Below are 8,060 nucleotides of genomic sequence, written 5' to 3'. Positions count from 1 at the left end.
CCCCTTTTTTTTTTTTTTTTTTTCCGCCGTGCACTGCTCAAGTCAGTTAAATTGATACATTTCCTAACAAAATTGAAGTGCTTTGTGCTGCCAGCGGAAAGCCTGGTGACCCTGCGCGGCCCACCGAGCAGCCAAAACGAGTTGATGGATCCATTAGGCCGCGCAGAATGCCTTCCCCCTCTGCCTCCGCTCCTGAGTGACACTGTAAATCTGAACCAATTTCAGTCCCTAATCATCATTACAAACCCCTCCACTGTTCATTTATTACTCTACAATTCTAATACAGCACACGACTGGGTCAGCGCACGGGGAGCCGGAAGGCTGTGGAGACAGGCTTAAAGAGACCATAATCCTCCCCAGGTTTTATCAGGGAAACAAACCTGATTTGGCCCTCCCTGATCCCCACATGCTGCCCTCTGCCTCTGGTCCAGCAATCAGATGGTGTTTGCCTATCCCAGTGATGGGAGCACAGGCTCCAGAGTGGGAGAGCTGGGTGGCAGCGGGGAAGCAGACGTGAAGGATGCAGGAACCACGGCATGCCACATGAACCCCACAAGGGATGGGGTGCTGCTGGAAGGCTGGCACAGCTGCTCTGACCCCTCAGCTATGGGATAGACAGGTGTCCAAAGGGTGCTGCAACCCTGCAGCCACGCAAAATGTCTGTGCAAAGAGGGTATTTGGGTAGAGGAGGAGCTGGCACATGCCTGAGAAGGACCACGAGGATGGGGAATGTTGAGAACTGGGGGTTTTTTGAGGTTCTCCATCAATTGCATTAAATAAAGGACACCTTTTTGGTGCTGAAAAACCTCAGTGGATAACCCTGCAGAGATGACTCCTCCACGTGGAGATCGGTAGAGAGGCTGGTGGGACCCAGGTGATGCCAGCTGCTTCCCACCTGGCTGTTCCTCTCCAAGAGGTGCCATCCCACTCATGCCAGCTTGGTGAAACCTCACCCTGGCTGCTGGCTTCCAGCATGGAGAGTGGATGCTAATCGAGTGCTTGACCTGCTAAGTGTGCTTGTGTGCCTGGATCGAACACTTTTCCAACAGGATGCAGAAGAATTTATTTATTTGATTTGATGTGACTGAATTTTCTCCCCCTGCCTTTTTAGCCACATGCCTATCAACATCCCTGTAGGTCCAGAAGCAATCAAAGGATTTAAACACATACATGATAAATAACCAGATTAATGGTATGATTAGACATGACTTGATGGCAATGGGATTGCTTTGGGTGAGATCAGCAGTGACTGGGGCACTTGTTGCTGGAGCAGGATGCAGGGACAGGCTGTTCCTGTTTGGGACATGGACTAGAAGAGCAGGGTAAAAGAGGTGAGCAAGGTGGAGGCACCCAGAGTCCAAAGTTTAATCAGAGGTTGAGCAGGAGGGTAAACAACTAAGAAGCTTGTGGCTGAAATGTCTGTTCTCTTCCCAGATGGGCTTTACTTGGCGGGGGGATTTTATGGAGGGTTGTCCTTGTTTGATGAGTCAAGGGAACAAGAACAGTGACCTTAAAAAGGATTGATGGCCAAACTCCTCTTTGCAATTTGCTCCTTCAATGAAAGTCTGGGTAGCAAGTCTGCTCCTCGTGAAAGACTGGTGCCTTTGCTGGGGTGCCAAAACCTGAGTTCACAACCACGGATCTGCCTGGATGATCAGGAGGACGTCAGCATCCAGAAAGTGTCAGTTTTTCTGCTGGTGACAACCAAAGTGGGTCTTTTTCTACAGCTCATGTGCCAGACGTGTTTTGCTTCCTGCTCCAGGGTCCCATGCTCGAGGTCAGCCTTGTCTGGCAGGGAGATGTGACAGCTGCCAAACTGCGCCAGGGCCAACCGGCAACCCCTGTCAGCCCCAGCCAGCGTGGCTGCCTCAGCTGCCTCTCACGCTCACAGCAAAACTTCCCAAAGTTTTCTCTGCCCATGGTCCTCATTAACAGAAGTTGTCACAAAAATGAAACAGCATTAAAAAATACATATTTGAAAGAGCAGTCCTGAGGCTAAGGGAGGTTGATGGCAGGGTTTGCAGTGGGGATTTGGCCAGGGGGAACAACTCTTTGCTTCTAAAACAGTCTTGGTGACCTCTGTCTCCTGTCTTGGCCCCAAAATAGTGCCGGGGCAGGATCCAAAGTGGAGAGGAGACTAGCACCTCGACAATGACAGCACCACTTCCTATGGACATAGTTTTTAGGAAGGTGCCTGTTTGGGTCCTTACAGGTCAATCTGTGGTTGAATGGCCCTGTCCCCATCACCCCATGTCCCATATTTCTGTGGAGCTGAGCCAAGGCAGGCCCTGTGACACAGGTCCTGTACCTCAGAGTGCTGCTGGCCCTTGGTGTCTGCTCTCTGTTTACAGCCTGGCCGATGCTTTTCAATCCGCACTGTTGTTAATGCCCATATCTAAGGCAGTGCGGATTAGTTTCTCAAGTAGCATTTTGCAAGGATCAATATCAAATGCTCTGCTGAAGTCTGGATGCACTACATCTTCTGTAAGACTTTTCATCCACTAATTTTGTAATTTGATCTGAAAAAAGAAAGCCATCTAGTTGGTCTGGCGTGACTTGTTCTTTGTAAAGCAGTGTTGTTTATTGCTCGTGGTTCAGTTATCCTCTAGGTGCTTCCCAACATGCACCAAACAGCCTATTAATGCCTTCTGTGGCACTCTGGGTTTGAGGAAGCCCAGCCGAACCTGCTGCTCGCACAACTGGGTTCGAGCACAGCTCCACAGCAGCTGCTGGGACATATGTTCACTGCGCACACCAAGGGTCTGATTCATCTCTCACACCAGTGTTAAGGCAGAAGTAAGTCAGCTCAGCAGCGGGCTGGAGAATCCAGAGGCAGGTTTGGTGCAGCAGATGTTGCGTTGCTGTTGCAGGCAGTATTCCTGAGCTTGCTTTTACCTGCTGTTTCCCACCATGACCCACAGGATCAGACATCAGGGTTTCTCTTGGGGCAGCGGGGTGGAAATCGCTGGCTGCATAATCGGTGTTTTATGCCACTCAACTGGACGGTTCAAACCTTTGGGTGACTGATTCAAATTCTAGTGTAAAGGCATTTGGGCTGTGTCCAAATCAGTCCTGGTAGAGTGCCTGCTATGGAACACTCGAGGATAAATACTTTGCAGGAGTGTGTTGGCATTTCTGTCTGCTCTAATCACAAAAATATAGCCCTGGTGTTTCCTATAGCATAGCCTTGTGCCCAGGCCAGACCTCCTTCCTCTTCTGGGGTATTCTCATTCAATTCCAATGCCCCTCACCTGATGATGGTGCACTGTGCTGTGCTGACGTTATCCCAGGGACTCTCTGAATGGAGTCACTGGATTGTGTCTTGGCATTGCCAAGACGAGGGGCACCCTCTCCTCCCTCAGTTCAGTGGAGCAAAGATCACGGCCAAGATGCTGATGCCCAAGAGGTACCGCAGCCTCTGTGTTGCATTAGCTGTGCTTCCATTGCCTACAGAGCTCTGCTGCTGTATAAATAAAGGAGCTGACACAGCACCTTCTGGGATCCGTTTCCTACAGTTTCATAAGACCCTCGGTGGCTGCGATGGTGCCTCGGCACCGCCAGCCTCCCCATGATCTATAACGCTGACAGCTCAGGAGGCTTTTGAGGGATGTGGGCGTACAAGAGTGAATTTCCCAAGTATTGCATGGGCTTGGGGTTGTATTGCTCCCTGCTGACTCCCCAGGCTCGTGCAGTGCTGCAATACTCTGAAAATTAACTCCTTTATGGCATGGCGCTCAAATCGTGCGGCCCAGGGGAGGACGGGATGGATCCCGCCCGGTGGGACTGGTTGCAGCACCTGCTGCTGGTACAAGTAGCCAGCCAAGTAGCCTTGCTGATGGTCCAGCTCTGCCACAGCCCTCCAAAGCCCGCTATGGTTCACAGTTAAGCCAAGGAAAAAAATTAATGGCACTTGTAATCTCTTCCAGCATCCCAAGAGATTAAAATAGTTTGTTTCACTGCTGGAGCATAATCTAAAGAAGGAAAGAATTAGTGTAATGGGGATCGTGGTGAAAGGTCCCTAACAGTGTGATTAAGGAAGTTCATCTGACCCAGGATGCAGATGATCCTACTCTAGTTGAAAAGACACTGTGAACCAAACCACTTTTTCCTCTTTCTCCCTTGTGCCTGGGACTTTGGATGGATTTCATGGAAATGAAAGGGAAATGAAACCTATCCATGGGCATGAGGAGTCTGTAAAACTGGAGACACCTCTGAAAAGCTGAGAAACAGATGGCTTTTCTGTGCACTTTCCCTGAGACCTGCACTTTCTCCTCGGGAAGAAGAGTTCACTGGGTCCAATCCAAGCTCATCCAGAGAAACTGGGAACCTTTCAGAGACCATGAATTCTGGAAAGCAAAATCTTTTGCATTTATGGACACCAGCACATCCAAGTGTTGCATGACAATGGCAAGCAATAACCAGTGTCTCGCCTTATAAAACAGATGAGAGGGAATGATATTATGACCTTCATTCATTCTTAATAGTGATTATCATGTGTTAGCCCCCAGATGGTCTCTACGGGTCATTGTTTTTTCCAGTGGAAATCCTGGTCAGTTGCTTTTGGGGGCACTGCTTTGGTGTGGGCTGTTGCAACACCCAGATCTTGAAGCAGCTGTGGATGGAGCTCTCAATGGGTGTCAGGAGAAATGCAGTGGGTGATGGAGGGTGCCTGCACAGTGAGCATGGGGATCTCCTTCGGAGCAAGTCTGCAAGTGCAGAGCCCAGGAGGGATCTGCAGAGCATTTAACATGACCAAATTAACCCCTGTGGGCAGGCAAACACTTGTTTACAGAGCAGAGAAAAGCAGAGATGGAAATTTACGGTGTCACTAAAAGAACTTCTCACCTGGAGTACAGAGAAGACGAAAGAGATAACAATATTTCCCACTGAAAGGAGGAAGAAAGGCTCTTAACAAATCAATACCCTTATTTAGTCAATAAACCCACAAAACAACCCCTCCAGGGGATAAACATGGAGAAAATTCACAGCTTGCAAACAGGCTCCAATGCTGGCCTTTGACAAGGTGGTCACAATAAATGTGCCGGTCTGTCTTGGTCACAGGGAGCTCGGCGAGGGACAGGTCTGTTGGGAGTGGGCTGGCCATGGGGCTGCAGCCTGGAGCTGTGCACTTGGAAGCCACAGAGAAGAGGGGAAGGGTCTTGGGAGCACCCTGTGAGGAGGATGAGCACGGTAACTCAGGCTAACCTCCCTTCCTGGAGTGGCACATTGAGCACTGCTGGCTTTGGCACTCCTGTGGGGAATGGAAAGGAGGAGCAGTATCCAGGCAGGGAGGGATGCCCCAGGTAAGCTGGGAGCATGCCTGGGGCAAAACTCAGCAGGAAATTCATGGAGACTTTTTTTTAAACAGGAAATGCATGAAGCTGCTCTCAGCAGTGGCTCAGCAACATCCCATGCAGAAAGGCAGAGGCATCTTAGCTTATAGAGACATTCACCAGGTTGCGAACCTTCAGCAGCCAACAGCTGTAGTCAGAAACCCATGACATGGCCCTGTGATGTGTGAGATGTTGAGAAATTAATTTAAAATGCTTTCTTTCCTCCTTTTTTCCCCCTAAATATATATATTTATTTTTTGCTTAGCCTGCAGGCTTTAGATCTTCAAGTTTTTCTCCGTAACCATGAACTAGAAATTTGCTTGGAAGAAATCCAAATTGTTCTCTTATTCACAAGATTTCAAGATCTGGAGCTTTTGGGGGGAAAAACCCCATCTCTGTCATTACAGCACTCATGGTAGAGTCCCAGGAGCCACCACACCAGAAGCACAGCTGAGCAGCACCACGGCACGGGCTCCCAGAGCTGTGCAGAAAAATCCACCACCCTGCAGCAGAGCAAGCACTGGATACCAGCTATCCCAAAAGAAGCCCAGTGAAGGAGTTTGTTGCAGTTTTGTTCCATCACAAATGAGCCTTTGACCCATCTGAATTAATTTTCCATCCATGGAATGGATCTGACCATGGGACTGCATCCTGGCTGTCTCTGCTTTCTACCATGGACATGGAAGCTGAAACAGAAATATTGGGCTAGACTTTACAGGCAGCATTTTGGGTGGAAAACTGGAGGAATTCAGACAAAGCCAAGGCTTTCCAGAGTGGTATCCAAGACCTCCATGACTTGACAGAGCACAGAGTTATTTCCTTCTGGGTCTATTGGCTTTCTCCCCACACAGTTGCAGACTGTTACCTGTGTTAAAAGAGAGACATCCTTGGTAAAGGCTCACCAATATCACTCCACTGAACTGTGAGATGCTCACATTTATTCCAGCCAAGTCCTCACCCAATATATATGTTCTATTTCTTTTTTTTTTCTTCTCCTATTTCCTCAGATGCTGTTCACTACCCAGAGCATCCGTCAAGAAATGAAGCATTTATTAGTGTAGGATAGCATCTGTCCTCTTGTGTTTTTGAGAAAGCTCATGCTTGAAATGCAGCCAGAGGTTGAGTTAGAGGCAATGCCTGACTGTTAGGAGTTCAAAGCTGGCTCCTAATTGTGTTTAAGAGCTGGACACTCACAGCGGGGAAAGCTCCTGGCTAATCTTATTTACACTGTTGTGAAATGCCTGAGTCCCAGTGTATATTAGTACTTCCTATTCTGGCTACTTGCAGAGACTGGGAAGTTTTTTGGACTCATTTAGCTAAGGTTCAGCAAGCCTGAATTTAGAAATAAGGGGAGCCAGATATGGATGCAGGAGAATTTGCACCGAAACCCATCTGTCTGCTTCAGGTGCCTGAGTTTGCATCATGAAGCTGCCAAGAAAAGTCACCAAGAACTGATGTAGGATCTTCCTGCCTTTGAAGAAGAGGTTTGGAAATTCAGGCAGGGACAAGTCATTTAGTAAGTGTGCAAGAGGCTGCTACTCAGCATAAAAGTGAGGGTTGCCTTCGTATCTGGGCTCTCTCAAGGAACCCAGATGTCTCCAAAATGAGGATCTGGCCCTGGTCACCTGGCTCCAAAACTCTGCCAGACCTTGGATGTAGAGGTTAGACTGCAAACTCAACTCTGCTGGTAAATCCAGAACATTTCTATCAAAATGCTGAGATTTACAGCAGCATAGCTACAATGGCACCAGGCCCCTACCAGTTAATGCTCTAGTAATTGAATGCAAATGTGCTGAGGCAGGCAAGGTGGGGGGCTCAGGAAGATAAATGCACCTGAAATATGCTCTACAGTCAATCTGTGTTTCCTGAGAGAGAGACATCTGTATCTCTAAATTTAGAAACGATACTCTCTTTCCAGCAGGTAATAAACCAGCAAGCGCTGTACATATTTTTTTCTATTTTGAATTCTGTTAACTGACAATCTAACCTAAAATCTCTCGTATTTTCTACTTGTTCAGCTGTAAATAGAGACTGACAGTTTATTTTCAAACATCCTGGTTTAAAAAAAAACCAAAAAACCAACAAACCACACACCACCATCACAACACAACCCACCAACATTTGAAATAAATACTTATGGGTCCATGACAGACTACAGACGTGCAGTCAATGCTCCGCAGCAATCTCTCAGAGCTGTCACACTCCGTGATCGGTCTTTTACAAACACAAACACTGTTGATTTCTTATCAAATGTAAAACCTCCGCAGCTCTTTCGTAAATGGTTACCGCGAGCATGAAATCGACATTGTGAATCACATGTGACACTGCCTTGTCTGCTTGTAATTGAGCTGCGTGGGGAAGGCGCCGCGACAGCCGCGCGTCACCCACCCGCTCCCCGCACCCTGCAAGGAGCAGGATGAGCCTGGGCTGCTTGGGTGCTGGGGTTTGCTCCTTTATGCAGTGCAGTGAAGGCTCTGCCCCACTTGCATGGTGGTTTCAGTCTCTGTGGGGTTGTTGTGGATGAGGCGCTGTTGTGTTTCTTTGCGAGGGAGGGTTTGGGGTGGGAGGCTGCGTGGGAAAGGGGTTTGGGTTGCCTGTGCCATCCCGGGGAAAACGAGACTGGCGTGTTTACATGGCACCCAAAATGCCAGCTGGAAACCAGGAATCTGTTGGGGTGTTGCCACCAGATGAAGCCTGGGGAGTTCCCGGAGATGACCTGCTGGTAGG

Source organism: Corvus brachyrhynchos, unplaced genomic scaffold (assembly GCF_000691975.1).
Source record: "Corvus brachyrhynchos isolate BGI_N302 unplaced genomic scaffold, ASM69197v1 scaffold5, whole genome shotgun sequence".
Lineage (NCBI taxonomy): Eukaryota > Metazoa > Chordata > Aves > Passeriformes > Corvidae > Corvus > Corvus brachyrhynchos.
The sequence above is the reverse complement of the archived record's forward strand: the minus strand, read 5'-3'. Positions refer to the sequence as shown.